The 16,060-nt window shown below is 39.1% G+C and overlaps 1 long non-coding RNA gene across 1 annotated transcript in view; it reads left to right on the forward strand.

Moving 5' to 3' along the window:
- The window catches only part of LOC127473155 (uncharacterized), a 100,153-nt gene extending 86,468 nt beyond the window's left edge, over nucleotides 1-13,685 (forward strand). The window contains exon 3 of the long non-coding RNA XR_007905301.1: nucleotides 13,537-13,685. This is a non-coding gene — a long non-coding RNA (uncharacterized LOC127473155). The remainder of the gene's footprint in view (nucleotides 1-13,536) is intronic.
- The last annotated feature ends 2,375 nt before the right edge of the window (nucleotides 13,686-16,060 follow it).

Genomic DNA, 16,060 nt, shown 5'->3' on the forward strand with positions numbered 1-16,060 from the left:
GTTCTAGAACAGACAACCTGAATTCTGAAAGTTTGAGTCCGTTTCTGCCATCCCAAAACTGAGCCTGTGTGTGCCTTGGGAGGAGAAGTTTAAAAGGTTCAGGAGAACAGAGACAAACATGCTGCACACAAAGGATAAGAGGTTCTGACATAACTCCTCTCGAGCTCTCAGCTGCATCCATAGGCTTCAAGAGTTTCAGCATTTAACCAGGGCTAATGCATAAATAGCTAAGTAATCTACAGCTGGTACATGCTTATTATGAGGGAGAGTTTTATACTTCTATAACATACAAATTCAGCAAGAATTACACTTGCTGACCCACTCTCCCAACCTCCTTCACTTCATGTTCTTTCTCTTCCCAAGTTCCAGGTTTTAGTTTTTTTTTCCTGGGCCTTTCCCACTTGAATAGATTATGCCAATTAACTTTATGAGCGTTCTTAGGGGGATTTTTTTGATTTGTGTTTTCCCCTCAGCAAACTTCATAGGCAGTGCTGGCAGAGCCAGCCTTCAAAGCTGCTGAACACTGAGAGTTCCTTGTGGAAGAGGGAAACAACTGGGGAGTTGGGCACCCTTTGAAAACGTGGCTGTGTGTTTATCTCTTCTGTTTGGTCAGTGGGCTTCTTATGTCAGGATTACCCTGATATCAGCATTAGCTTGGCTCTGAACACAGCACAGCTCAGTTAGTCAAGTTTTACTTCCCTAGGTTTGCCTGCCTCCTTTCTTCTCTGTGCTTTTCCTGTAGATCAAACTCTTCTTTTGGACTGAGAGCTCAAAAACTGAGCTGGCTAAATCCCCACAGGAGTTTCATTCAGGATTTTTGTTACGATTCACAGGACTTGACAGAATGAAAAAACAAACAAATAAATGAGCTTTTCCTGAAATGCTATTCCCTGAGTGACTTGTTTCACCTCTCACAAACAAGGTGCAGAGATAAAGGAGAATTTAGGCTGACTGTAAATTCAAAATCTGAATTATAGATAAATTAAAATATTTTATTCTGCTAACTTTTCTCCTTCCAAGAGCTCACTGACTTGCTTAAGGAGGAGGACATAGTCATGTATACAGTGAGGAGACCAACACTGAGTAACTAAATCATTTAATATGAAATTACAAGCAGTTTCTCTGGTGTGCTTTCTTTTTCAACACTATTTGGGTGTATTCTGATTAGGCTGTACATTTGGCGAGTTGCCTTTGGGTATTCTTAGAAACAGATGCAAAACATTTGCAAAAAACCTCTTTGAAATCTGTGTTTTAGAGTTGCTCCAGTCTCCTGCCTGTAGGACAGACAGTACTCCTGGGGCTGACTGGCATCCTGGATTACTCATTATGGAGGAAGAGAACCTCCACAACATCAAAATGCAATTTTTTTGCCAGCTTTGTGAAAAATGCTGCAGATCAGAAGCATGCCTGCTAACCCTTGTGGGGCTGCTTTCAGTGCAGAACCCCACTGGGGAGTACAGTCTGCTGCTTAAATAATGCTCAGGGTGACAAAGGTGACAGAACAGCTCCTCTGCCAGGTGTGGTGGGTATGCTCAGGCTGCCTGGTGGCCCAGAGATGACTGGTTTTTGGTTTTTTCAGCAGCCCCTTGGAGTGGCAGGAGGCACAAATTCTCTTATATCTCTGACACTGAGCAGATAAATGAACATCCAGCTTTGGGACTATAGCTGAAAGAGGAGGAATCAAAGATCTGACCTGTGTTATATATGCCTTCCTCTTGAGGAAGCACAGCTTGTCCTCAGTTCTCACTGGAGATTCTGTTCTTGTCAGAGGATTCTGGTAGTTTTACCTGCATGAGCCTTTGGCAAGACAGAGGAGGAACTGCACTCATATCTTGCTCTTGCTTTTAAAACAGCTGGCCAAATGATATACAAAATTCTGCTACAAGATAGATTTCACTTTAAAATTGCCAGATTGAGGAGTGCTGCATTCATTGCAGGAATTGGCAGACCTGTAGGAATTCAGGGCTGGGAAAACAGAACTGTGCTGTGCTGAGCATCCCCTGTGTCTGTTGTGCAGGTAGAGAGGCTCTGCCTGGGAAAAGGGGAGGGGGGCTGCTCCTGGCTGCCTTCAGACATCATAGTCCAAGCACACACTGGTGCACTTGGCCTCCTGATCCCTTGCTGCTCCTGCCCCAGCCAATGCCTTCTTATCCCAGTGCCCTCTCTTTTCCTTTGAATTTCCTCCTTCTCAGCATGCCAAGTGTGTCCTCCTGGGAGCTCTGACCATGCTTGGGTGGGAGTTGCAAAAAAAGACAGGGGAAGCATCAGGTTCTCCAGACCCTCTGTGAGGTCCAGTGAGATCTGAACCTGAGCAGGCTTCACTCTGTCTTATTCCACACTGTGGAATTACTCTCGAGCAATCTGTAAAAATATATAACTAAATTCATAAAAGTTGAGGCTTTTTCCTTATTTTGCCCCACTGCCTCTGCTCCCCAGATCTAAGACAAAGAACCAGCAAAGAGAACGAAGAGCCTTAGGCAAAGTGCTGTGGAGATGAGAATGTAAAGGAAGAAAAGAGAAAGCTGAAAACTTTCAGCACAGTCTGTCAGCCTTGGGCGTGGAATATGAACCAAGCAGGTCTGGAAATGCTTCATCAGTGACTAATGATTGTTCTTCTCTGCAAACCTTTTGTAATATCTGCTGCAAATTAAGTTTTCATAGTTAAATAAGCACGCAGGGCAACTGAATGTGCTCTTTGATATCTCTTGTGTATGTGCACTGTCTGTATTTTTCCATGGATCACTTGCCTGTACTGGACAGGTTCAGCATAGCTATTAAACAGTGTCAGTGTGGGAGCTGCTGTAACCCAACCCTTAGATGTATTTTTTTCTTTAAAGAGACCTTATATGCAGGAGAGCCTCAGGCTGAGCTATGAAGGCATAAGAAGTGACTAAAGTAAGAAGTAGTTCAAACTAAGGCTATTGTAATAAAATAATTATGTCTGGTATTGGTTGACTTAAACTGCTGACTAAAACTGTGCTGCATCAAAATGCTGTGACTCCAGTGTGTCAAACTACTGCCTTTGAAATAAGCTCACTTTGGAGCTTCTGGATGATATTCTCTGGCATGTTACTTGCATTTATACTGGTATGACATCAATTATAGGCAAACATTTATTGCAGTGTGGTAGAGTAGGATGACTGTGGCTTCATTTATTAGTGAGACCTCAAATGTAAGCTAGTTCTTCCCTGATGGAAATGTGCAGAAAGTGAAAATGCACCCAAAGTCTCTGAAAATATTTTCAGGTCTGAATGTATTTAAAAGGTGAGTCGAGAATGTGGTTTTAATTTTTTTTAATCCCCTTGGAGATCATACTGTCTAATTGCAATATGGACCTTTTGGAAGGCTTTGCCCTCTCGTGCCAGGTCCTCATTCCCTAACACACTCCTATTACCTGATTACAGCACCTCTACTGAAATTTCTTCTGCTTAAAGAGTATCTGACCCAAGAAAAGCCTGAGAATGTAGGGTAAGAAATGCACAGCTAAGCATAAGTAAAGAGATAGTTAACACATAATATTATATGTGAAGATAGAAATTATCCATTTGGATAAGAAATAATTTTTTTGGTACCTGGATCAAGTGTCTAGTGTGAAAATGAGATTTTTAAAGGCTGCATATTTACTTTAGTAATATTGTGCAATGTTAATTCATTGACTATTACTTGGGTGTTGTTAAAGGGTAAAAAAAAAGGCAAAGCAGCATAACATCATTAAAACATGAATATTGAATGACTTCTTTTCACCCAAATGTACTTGAACCATAAATTCCTAAAAGCAAGCACTACTCCCCCAAATTATCCTTGAAATAGTTTTTGCTACCTCTCTTTTTAAATGTGCTCATTAGGTAACCTGTGAAGTATATAAGCAAGTTCCTGTTTTGTGTTGCTTATTTTTGTTTCTTTGTACTTGAAGCAGCTTTAGTAGAATAGAGGAGGGAAACCTGTATTTTATACAGTAATAATATGATCTGGTAGATTCTCAAATGGAATACACATGCAAATCAGGAGTGCTTGAAATGATTTCAGCTACTTTTAGGATTACATTAGGGAGAACAACATAAAGAAACTTGCCCAGAGTCACTGCACTTATTAGGAAATGCCTCAGAAACCTCCCTGGTGAAATGCAAATGAGATTCATAAGTCAATACAGGAGATGCAACAGGACCAACTTTCCAGAGACATCCTACCATGTCAGTGTTAACTTCCCACTTTTAACTCCTTTCTTTACAAATTCATGGATCTCAAATCTGTTGTGTGTTATGGATTTGTAAATTCAAACTGACCTTGATAACTCAAAGCAGCAAAACCCACACAACAAAGCAAATCTTCAGGGAGTGACTGGGGATGTGGTGCAGTGATGAAAATAAAAGCATGACATGCCTTTTCTTTTCCTTCCCAAGGAAACCCTACTGTATTTTAAGCATACTTGTTGTTAATAATATCTAAAGTGACTGTGTTGGTTTTCAACTTGCTTGACAGATGACTGCCAAATGTCACATGAGCCTGTGGATAATAACCAGCATTCTGCTGTAGGCTCAAAAAAAATGCTAACAAGGCACTTACATGGCTCAATCTCTTTACTTCCTTAGCAAAGAGCCTTTCTCTGCCTCTCAAGGTTTAACAGCTGCTGAGATCAACACCTGAACTGGTTGTTAGAACTGCACTTTTGCTTTTGTTTTGTTTTCCCAGGAAGACCTATCTCTGGGTGACACACAGGAAAGCACATGGAGGCTTCTTTCTGGAGTTATATTTGAGATTAGTGCAGATCATGTGTTTATAGACTCTCTGTGGGCTTTCTTTCTAATTCTCTGCTGTGATATGCATTGCTACAGGAAGAGTACAAAGGGATTTACAGTATAGTACCAGATTCTTGTTCCTACTGCAAGCACACCGAGGAAGTAATGAGGGAAAGAGGTTTTCTTTCTCTCTGAGCTTGTGGCAAAGACTGGGCAGCTGTGGTAGATTCAGATGTAGAAATTCAAGTGCCAGTGCCTTTATTATATATATGGCTTGTTGATACTTTAATGTTTTCCAGAATGGCTGCTATACCTTTTCTTTAAGCATGTTTTCGTTTCTACTTCTAATTTCTTGCTGCTTTGACCTGAGTTTAAACTGCAAATTTTTGGGGTGCAAGTAGTACATTTCTCCGTGCAGATGGGATCAGTACACGGAGATAGTGGGATCAGTCTGATTTTTTTGGGGCTCTGAGAAACAACTTTAGCTGATAATTAGTGAAGCAAGTAACAGTGGCAGTGGAGAAATGAAGCTCTAATAAAACTGAGTTAAAGATGTGATAGGGAAAGAAAAGAGAATTAGAGAAATGAAACCCCTGGGCTGGGTAGGTGACCTTCTCCTAGTATGTGCTACGTGCTGTAGTGAGTACACAGGTGTTGAAATAATTAACGTGGCATAAAGGAGAGTAAGACTAATGTGATGATTAAGCAAACCAAAAGTCATGCTTGCCAGAGTTTGGATTGTTATATATTATTTTGCAGCATCTTCTCCACTGCTGGGAGGGCTGGAGGATGCAGGTGGAGAAAAGGGCATGGTCAGACTTGTACTGGTTTAAGCACCATAACATTTATTGCCTTGATATTGGGCTGTCTGAGCTCTGCTAATGCTGTGTTAATTTAACATTGCTGTGGACACCTTGGTGTTCTAATCATTGTCAGAGGTGACAAAAGTCACCAAGTAGTTTCCAGCTACTTGGAACAGTGAATAAATTCAGTGTGCTTTCATTTAGGTAAACTGTTTAAATGCTAATTAGCATCAAATATGGATGTTTGCTAAAGTTCTCTTAGAACATAACCTATTGCTTCTTATTAGTCTCCTAAAGACAATAGATAAGGCACTTCTTTACTATTACTGTACATGTTATGAATAAAATGACCACTTACACTGAATAACTCAAATATAAGTCTATTTCTGAAACCAAATATTTTCTGAATAAAGAAAAAAATCTTTTAAATAGATTTTTGACAAGTAAAGTAGTATCTTCATGCAAGGGGCTTTGAATATATAAAATGTCACTTTGAAAACACTGTCTTACTGTGAGTTTGTTTTTTTTTTTCGTTGAATAAGTTGTTTTTTTCTCCTCTCCCAAAGATTATCTGAACTTGGATTTTAGGACTGACTTTTCAGGGATGCACTTCTTCCTGATTACTAGTAGCAATTATGTAGCCTGGAGATGTATTCTAGAATTAAAGGGCATTAAACACCTCATATATTCTATGATGTATGTTTTTCAGTACAGCCCAGCTCCTGGAACAGTGCCACCTTGATTACAAGTAGTATTTTGAAAATAAGAATTCTGAGTGCTTAAAAAGTCCATAAGGTAGACTAAGAAATCCTTGTGAAATCTGAGCCAAAATGTGTCTCTTAAACTGTGTGCAGGTACAAATACAACCATTCTCATGGCACATTTAATTTGAGGTTTGTTTTTTTCTTGGGGGAATCAAGTAAATTTGGCTGATTTACTGTATGGAAGACAAATAGGGGCTTCTCAAAGGAAGAGAAGTACAATGCTGGAGGATGCTTCTTCTGGAATCTCCTCCCACTCCTCTACCTTGTCTAACAGCAGACAAGCTGGAAAGCTTTGTGTACATTCAACATAAGTGAATGTTCATGCTGTACATTCCTTATGGCAGGAATCCTTCCCATTTCTGTAAAATATTCTGTACAGCAGAAGGCCAGTAGAAGCAGTGAGAAACCCCTTTTATTTTGGGTAAAAATCCACCAAGGGGATCTAATGAAAAGGAGAAGAAATGGCATGCCAGCTGAGAGAGCTTTTGATGAATCGCTGCTAAGTGAGGAACCTGCCAAGCCATTTCAAACTGTGGAAGAGAAGGGCTAAGGAGCCCTTAGAGATGCAGATTAAGAAGGGCAGGAGCAGTGCCACACAACACCCTGGTTCTCCAGATTGCCATGGACACCACAGGACTTCAAAGCTTCCTCCGTACCAGGCAGCGAAGGAGACTTGTACACCTGAGAGCTGTTTGTGCTGCTGTGGGGGAGATATCAACTGCACCAGGAAAAGGATATCAAAAGCAGAGAATCCCAGCCCTTTGGAGAGGTACAGAGATCAAATAAATCATCAAGCCATCCGGGCTTGTAGCATCAAACACAGGATCACAAACTGATCCTCTTGCTCGTGTTGGACTGGGCTGTAATTTCATAATTAGTTTCAGCTGTGGAAAGGAAGAGAAGAGGAGGCAGAAGGAGTCCAAATCCTTTGGGCCTGTGGGAACCGGGACTGTGTGTGCCCTGATTATCTAATTTCCATGAAGTTCCTCTGATTAAAAGGTTTTATCAGAAAAGCCAATAAGAAGACAAGCCAAGCATTGGCACTGTCCTTGTTCTGGGCCAGATGTTGTACCTTGTAACGCTGGCAACACTGAAAATTTTCCCCAGCCTGCCCAATGAGGGGGGAACCTTCCCCCAGCCAGCAAGGGTGGGTTTGTGCATCAGAACAGCACAAGGACTAAAGGTTTTCATCCTCCCTGTTGTTATTAGCCAGAATCTGAAGTAAACCAGGTCTTGTAAGGAGTTCCATTCCCTACTGACCTTGTCAGTGCTGCAAGGACTTGGCCTCTAATTGCAGAACTAGGGACTAAAACTCACATAGCAAAATCTAAGAACAATTTTAACTTCACTTTTTAATTTCTGTAGAAGAGCCTGATCCTTTTTACTAATTTGAAGTTTTGCTGTGGGATCTTTTTTGTGGTTTCTTGTTTGCTGGGGTTTTTTTGGGGCAGATTCAAACTCAGAAACGCTGACTGCACAAAATTTTCCGATGCTTTTGATTAAAATTTTAAAGAAATTAGATTTATGCATATGTCAGTTCTTTAAAATATGACCTCAATAATATTAAAGGTATAGCCTCCACTAGAGGAAATCAATAATAGTAATTTAAGAACACTATCTACATTTTTCTCTTCTCTGACATGCATACATTCTAAATAAAAATGTATGATATTTATACCACAGAAGAAGACTCATTGAAGGAAATGTTGATGTATACATGATGTTGTATAAGGAGTTTCATTTGACAATGTAGTGTAGGAAGGGAGGAAAATGGACTGCTGAATGATACTCAGTAAACAGTTTTTCAGTTCTAAGCACAAGGATGAAATAAGGGAATTTTTAAATAGAGCATGTGTGGATAAAGGCTTTGATTTTTTGTGGGGAATGTGTCTGTGTCAGGGATAATGTTAGTTTTCCCCAAAACACTGGTCCAAATAAGAGACTGTAGGACTGTAGCTTCCTCATGGATCTGATACAGATAGCAGAGCTGCAAATTTTGATTTTCTGTAGACTCAAATGTTTCATGTCCTGATGATTCTGAGTCAGTGGGAATGGGTATGAGCACATGTCCTTCAGACTTTCATCTGAGCTCTCAGAATAGTGGGAAACCTGTGTTCATGAGACCTTTATTTCAGATGATTTTTAATGTTTCAAATCATAAATAAATGTATTTGTCAGTGCTTTCTGAATCTGCCTTAGTGCAGTAATTGTGTCCAGGTTTGAAAGAGAACATGGAACTAAAATGCTGGTTTAACAGATAATACACACTGATAAGAATGACTTGTTGCAATTCATTCCAACTCACAGGGACCCTGGAGTAGCAACTGCAAAAGAGAGCAAACAAAGCAAAATTTGAAAGGAAAGGATTTGTATGTTGGAAGTTGGACCTTGTGGAAGCAGGTGGCTTGGTGCATAGTGAATCACTAATCAACAGAAGGTTTAGTCTTTGAGGCTGTTTCCCACTGGAGCTTTTCCTGTGTAAGCACTTACTGGCTGACCTCAAATAAAGCAAAGCATCCCTTTGAAATAGCAGCTTACTTGCTGGGCATTTTATCCCCAGGTGATTGGAGTAATCACAAGTGAATAAATCATGTATATATCATGTATATTTACTTCTGTTGCAGTATTAAGAGCCTTCTTTAAAAATGTAAGAATGCTCTTGTTAATGTGCAGGAAGGGCTGTGTGGGAGAGAAGCAGAGATGGTGAGTAACTAAAAAAGATGAGAAAAGACAGAATAATATGGCTACTAACCACACTGGTAGAAAAATGATCATGCCCCTAGCATTATCATCTGTCCTTGTCAGCAGCAGTGAGAAAATTATTTGTGCTCACAAAACTTAATGATTTTGAATGATGGAAAACAAAAAAATAAATAACACAAGTTTGGATGTGATGTCACCTGATAGTTTTTAAGTGTCTTCCTTAACTTTTTTCAGGTAGTTTGATTACAATTATTTCAGCTGTGGTGTCATCGAGAACTGAACTTCAGTCCATGGGTTTCAAAGTAGTGTTCTTTGTCAGGCATTTCCATCTTTGTCACCTCCATCCTTGCTTTGATCTGACAGTAACAGAGATGGAAGGAGATAAGAGATGAAGAGAAGGAAACTATAGAGTTGCTTAATAGAAGAAAGGACTTTTAGCATAGTAAAACTAAAAATGCATCAAATTTAGCTGTCTGGAAGCTAACACACTTAGCTCTCTGGGGACCTTGCACAGCTTTGAGCAGAAAAAAGGGAACCAATATGCTTATGGACAGAAATCTGGAGACAGAAGTCTGTTATTGCACAGAAGGACAAAAAAGTTTTGAGTGCTCAGAAGCCCCCACGATTTGTATGCAGAATGTGAATTTGGACACCAAGTTAAACAGTGAATTTATGAAAACCGTGTTCTAAATCACTTCAGCTGTTCAGTGCAGACCTCAAATAGTCTGATTACACTTGTCTTGGAGGGTAATAGAAGAGTGAAATGCTAACCTAAGATACTTTACTGTACTTAACCAAAATCATTCCATAACTACTGAGTTTAACATTTTTGAAGGCAGTTTGACTTTTTTTTCCTTTACACAACCTTTTATTTTTAAAGCACTATGACTTTTTTTTTTCCTCCTGAGAAAGAGGAATAAAGCCTGCAGCAATCTAGTTTTAGAAGCTGCTTTAAAGAATACAGTTGATCTAAACAGTTTTCCTGAGCTTCTCTACATTTTAGGCGACAAAGCTTTGAACTATTACTCAGATTACACCTTACCCTGTCTGCAGGGTGATTTAGTGGCCTTCCTCCTTGGGCACTGCAGTCTCTGAATAGCCAATGAATGAGATGCAAAGGTGACAGCAGCAAGCAGAGTCTCCAGAACTGAATGTTGTTCTAAGCACAGTCCAGGCAGACAGGACTGGCCAGCACTGGAGATGTTACAGTGCACAGAATGAAGAGGTAGCTGTGGTTCTGAGGGACAGTTTCCCTTTCTTGCAGACTGGGCTGCATGACAGAGAACATGATGGAGCTACTCAGGGCACCTGAACAGTGGGAGAGAGTCAGTGCGTGGGAGGGAGTGACTTCAGGACATTGTTTCTCTACAGAACCCCAAATACGATACTCTGCCTTAATGTACACTTGAGTCATTATAACTGTTTCAGAAAAGAAGTTATTAATCATAATTTTGACTTTTTTTGACCTGCAAGCCTTCTACCTCGCTGAGAGGGATGTAATTATGTTGATAAGAACAACAGCACACTAAATCTTCCACTTTGAAACAATTTACTTTGAACAGATACTTAAGTGTTTTAACACAGGTGCAAAAAAGACAAGTTTATTTGTAACTTTGTTATTCAGAGCCAGCCTGTCGTTATGTAATGTTAGCAAAATAGAGTCAGAGCCTACACATCTTCTGCTAACTGGTGCACTTCACAGAAAAACAAATACCAATTTACAAAAGCAAATATCTGCAGAACAGAGAGTATAAGTGTAATTCCCACATTGCAGTGCCAGTAAATAACAGCACAAGTGTTTGTGAACTTGCAGAGCCGTTCAGATGCCGGTGCTTATCCAAAACAAACAGGTGTGCAGGTGCAAAACCCAGAGCAGTGAATCCACCCAGAGCAGTGAATCCACCCAGAGCAGTGCCCTTTCCAGCCTGGTACCACAGTTCCCTGCAGGTGCACACTGGTGCAGCCCTGACTGCACACTGGAGTCCAGCTGTGGCTTAGAAATGTTCCACTGGTGTTCCACCACGATTTCACATCAGGATGCAGTTCCTGTATTACGTTAAATTCTATTACAAAACAAGGTGTTGTTATCAGACATCAGTCTGTGTGTTTTAGCCTTAATGAGAGTTCAGCCTTTAGTGGGTTTCAAGTTTAGAAACCTGGGTTTTTGTTACCCACATACTCTTATATTTCTTGGGTAGCATCAAAGAACAGAAGAAAAGAATTAGAATTCATATCTGTATATGAAATATGAATGAAATAATTCTCAGTATTTCATGGCAGTATTCTCATACTGCCTCCACCTTTTTCTCATTACTCTTTTTGTGTATTCTTATGTTTTTGTCAACTTTGGTGTATTTGACTTCCTACCTCTTGAGTTGTTGATCATTATAATGTATTACATAGAAAAATGTAAAGTTGCAGAGGAAAGGGAAGGACTTTGAAGTTTTTTTTCTTACCTTTTAATGTGTTCCCACTGCACATAGGATAAAAGCAGCTAAAAATATTTCTGCACCCAGTTGCTTTGTAGAGTTTGCTTGATTCTCAAGAGAAAAAAAAAAGCTTTTGTACTAGGTCCCCTCATCCTTTAAACATAACAAGATTTTTCCAGGATAATCAAAAAATAGACACTTTCTATTAGACTGAACATAATGCTAAGGAGTCCAAGGATGTATTGAGAATATAGGCAAAAATAAAAAGTTGAAGTGTAAAAGTGACCTGCCCTGAATCTTTCAGACTACCTTCCTACTCCTTTTTCCTTTGCATGTTATGGTGGCCCAATAAGGCTTGGATCAGTGCCTCCTAAATTCTGTTTTTCTGCCTCTTCTCATATATGCATGCTTACTCTTGTTACTTAGTTAAGGAGTTCAAAGATTATATTGATCCTGCAGTGTGATGGGGAGCAAAAGCAAAGGCATTTCTGCTACTTCCTTCCATTTGCTGCATAAAAAAGATGGGTGGTGTCAGAGGGTATAAAGAGGTAATGAATAATTTGATTAAGGAACCGAATTTATGTCTGGTCTGTGAATGTGCTGTGTGAGTATTTGGGACCTGGATTTTTGAGGTAATAGTGTAGCAGATTCTGTTAAAGGTTGTACTCTTACCACCCACCAAACTGGTGACTGCATGTATTAGATTTCCTAATACATCTTATTAAGGCTGCTGGTTTCAGTGACTTTCCTGAACTGAGTCAGTCCTGAGATGTCAGCATAGAGGATGCACATGTTCTAGAGCTGGAGGTTACCCTGTCTTGGTAAGTGTTGGAATTGGAAATATAGATACAGGTATTTCATGCAAACTTGCCAGTTTTGTAATTGCTCTTAAATTCACAACAGACAAAAGTTCAATTTCTATTTAATTAACGTGCTGTGATACTTAGAGTAATTTCTTTTCTCTTGCAGATATGTAACTAAATCCTTCTTAACTGTATTTGTCTTAATTCCATTACTCAAGTTCTCACAATGGCTGAGTTTTCAGGAAACATTCTTTGATATAATACTTCATAATTTAGCTCTCTGTGATTTTTTTTTTTTTTTGGAGGGGTGGTATTTTCAGACACTATTTCGTCATGCCTTAAAATAAAAGCAAAGCTTAAAAGTCGTAATTTTCTGCCTGAGAGAATATTGAAATGAAAGCACATATAAGAAGGATCTGATTACAACATGCAAAAATAGAATGGCGTAAATCCTTCATTTTTAAAGAACTTTGTTTTGGATTGAAGTTTAATCAAATTGCACTTTAAATGTTTGAGTTCAAACAGAGAGGAAAGCTCAGAGCATTACCCTCGATCCTATAAACCCTTTCTCCTGTGATAAGTCCTTCTTCACCTGAATAGTTTGTGTGATGTCAGTGGCTTGAGTGCTCATCAGCCTCAAGTGATGTAGCACAACTCCCAAGGAAATGAGCCTTTGAAATTTTGGCAGACTGTATTATGGCCACATAATATGCCTACATTAGTCTGTCCTCTCTACATGACACAGAAAAGTTTCTACGAGTGATGCAGTGAAAGTGGAGGCTGTGGCTGTCTAGAAGAATTAAACCCAGGAATTGCTTTGTTTGTGGGGGATTGTTATGAGGTGGATAATTGTACAAGGTGTGATCAATGTGTACTTGCCATGAGTATGTTTGCAGCCAGTGCTTGGGTTCTCTGCAACATGCTGGGATTTCCAGGCTGATATCAGACACTTTCACAGCTCCTGCTGATTCACAGCAGGTATTCAACCACTGTGTAGGGATGGTAGTGCTTTGGGGAATGCCCACAAAACCAACCCCAACAAACACACAAACACCTAGGCAATATGATTAATCCAGCTCTTCAGAATCATTCCTGAGAGACTTCCAGACAAAAAAAGTGACAAAAAACTGAGGGGAAAAGCAGATGTATGACAGAACTAGTGACAAATGCCAAGTATAAACAGGGATAGATTTGTTAAGAAGCAGTTATTGATTCTTCTGCCTTTTTCTTCTGCTTTGATTGATACCTTCTGTTCCCTCTTCCCACGCACAATTATTCATTTCTCATTTTTCTTACAGTGGTATTCCCATTTCCTTCTGTGCATGAAGCCTGACCTCTAAGGTTTCAGCAAGGATTCCACTTATCCTTCAGATCCTCTGCACTGCCTTCAAGTAATGAGCTAACTAAAACTGAGCAATATGTGTGGAGAAGTAAGGAAACATGAGATGTGAATTGTATTTTATTCTTCATATGCTGCTTGTCAATGTTCTCTATAAGCAATGAAAACAATCCAGTGAAAAAAATCTGGCCAGAAGTTACTTAATTCTGAGAGATGGGGGATAGGAGCAAGAAAGCAGTGAAAAATAAAAAACAGATTCATATGGAAATTCTGCAAGTATATTTTGTTCTTGTTTCTGCTTTTTGTTCTTTTCTTGAAATAAGAAAGATGATGAATTTAAGATCACATGCAGAGCATGTTCTATATGCAGAGCATGCATCTTTGGGTTGTTTTGCTCTTTTAATGTTATTCAATTAAAACACTGTTTTGAAGTGGAAACTGTAAAATTCAATCTGAAATGTCTCAGAAATTTCCTTCCCCATATGTTCCATGAAATTAGCCAGTAAATTGGTCTGAATTTAAATTTTTTCAAGTGTCAAATGCTCTTTATGTTCAAAAATTATATGTAGTGTCAAAATATCCAAGTGTGGTAAAATAATTTAAAACCCCAAATAATTAATAGCTAAGTACAACCCTAGTGTTCATGTAATATTTCCAGTGTACTAGAACAGAGTACAAATGCCTAAATGAGATGAATCACCCCGATAAAACTGAAGTGAAAAATTGCTTTAACCTTTTTGAAACAATGCATTTTGACATTTCCAAAATGAAACAAGAGCCAAGATTTCGTGTAGACTTTTCCCACTGAAGCTGTCATAAAAATCAACAAGTTCTCATGACGCATTTTGAAGGAGAATGCATTATATTTTCAAGTTAGAAAATGGTACTGCAGTTTATCAGTCTTTTGTTACTTGACTCTAACGTTGAAGAGATTTGGGAACTGAGAGCATACTAAGGGAATTTTAATAACAAATTGCATTTAAGAGATTATTTATGTCATTTGCAACCATGTACAGATGTTTTGACTTTTCCTCTGTGAAAAAGATACCGTAGTTGTTTCCCTTTTTCTTTTTCATTTTTAAATCTCAGTAGCTTGCTGTTGCAGTCAGATACAAGCAAGTTTGACAGAACATCACTTAACCTGACTCTGTTCCCTACTTTGCTTGTCTAAAGCAGAAGTCACTCCACTGCAATAAATGCAGTCCCATTATGGCAAAACTGGTGTTGGAGTAGATTCAGGCTGACAGGATAGAAGGCTGCTGATCTGCTAAATCCCAGGGTGGTGTAACACAGAGAGGAGAATGACATGTGGCTTTTCAGAGCTAAACCCAGATAATAAATCTCATATTGGCCAGATCTCAGCAGATGAAATAAAATGGTTACAAAGTGAGTGTTAATTGAACAGAGTGGCTGGTTCTCATCTCCGAAGAGATCAACTATTATTTCACATACATAAAGGAAACACCTTGTTTGACTTCTGGTGGCTTTGATAGAAATAGTTTAAAGAATACTTTTTTTTTAAAAAACAGATTTCTCCTAAGATTTCATTATATGACAAAGCCCCAACAACAGAACCAAAAACCCCACCAGCCATGTCTCATATAATGAAGTGGCACAAAAAGGAAGGTACTCTGGATCAGATCCAAAGTCCATTTTAATGAATTCAGCTTTTTCCTTGACTTCTCTTAAATCTCAAAAGGTCTTACTGAAGAAAGAACTTGAACACTTGCTTTTGTAAAAGTTTTAAAATACTTTTTTCCCCTCTCCTATTTCTTGTTAAACTTTCTAATGATTTTAGGTGGGCCTATGACTGCCTCACTGAAGAAGGGGTTGTTGCAGACCTGGAAAGGATGAGGTGTTAAACTTGCAAAAGGTAGGTCAACATGAATGATTTTTATACAGAAACACACTTTTGGAACTGAGAGATGAATCACTTGGTTTGGCAACTATTCATAATAGACCTCGAGCCCTTCAAGATATGTAGCATTTAAATATGATGTTACTGGAAGGAGAATTAAAGCTGGCAGGTGATTCAACTGTCTGTCAGTGCTGATTTAGGTCAGAGTAAGGTGAATGGCATCCTCAGTAATGTTGAGCCCTATTTTATACAGTAATTGTGAACTGCAGTGGAGTGGGAGATTACTTCTGTACACAGCAGGTTTGAGTTGAATTTGAAGTGCTACATTTGCTCCTTGCATGTAGATTTGTGAGAGGATGGTAGAATCTTGAGTAGAGAGAAGAGCCTTAAAAATCATACGATAGAAAATCAAAGAAGTCAATTGTTAAATTTATTCAAACCAACCCAATGTCTTGTCCCCCTACCCCTCAATTTATTTGCATCTGTGTTTTCTCAGAAGAAAAGAAAATACAAATTTTAGATGGACAACAGCAGAAAAAAGCATAGCAAGAAACGAAGCCTTGAAACTAAATTAGAATCTATGGCCTGCGTGTTTAATGAAGAATGAATAGTGCCAATCAGAGAT

The sequence above is a fragment of the Manacus candei genome, unplaced genomic scaffold (genome assembly GCF_025592945.1).
Source record: "Manacus candei isolate 608988 ecotype Guabito, Panama unplaced genomic scaffold, ASM2559294v1 h1tg000003l, whole genome shotgun sequence".
Classification (NCBI taxonomy): Eukaryota; Metazoa; Chordata; class Aves; order Passeriformes; family Pipridae; genus Manacus; species Manacus candei.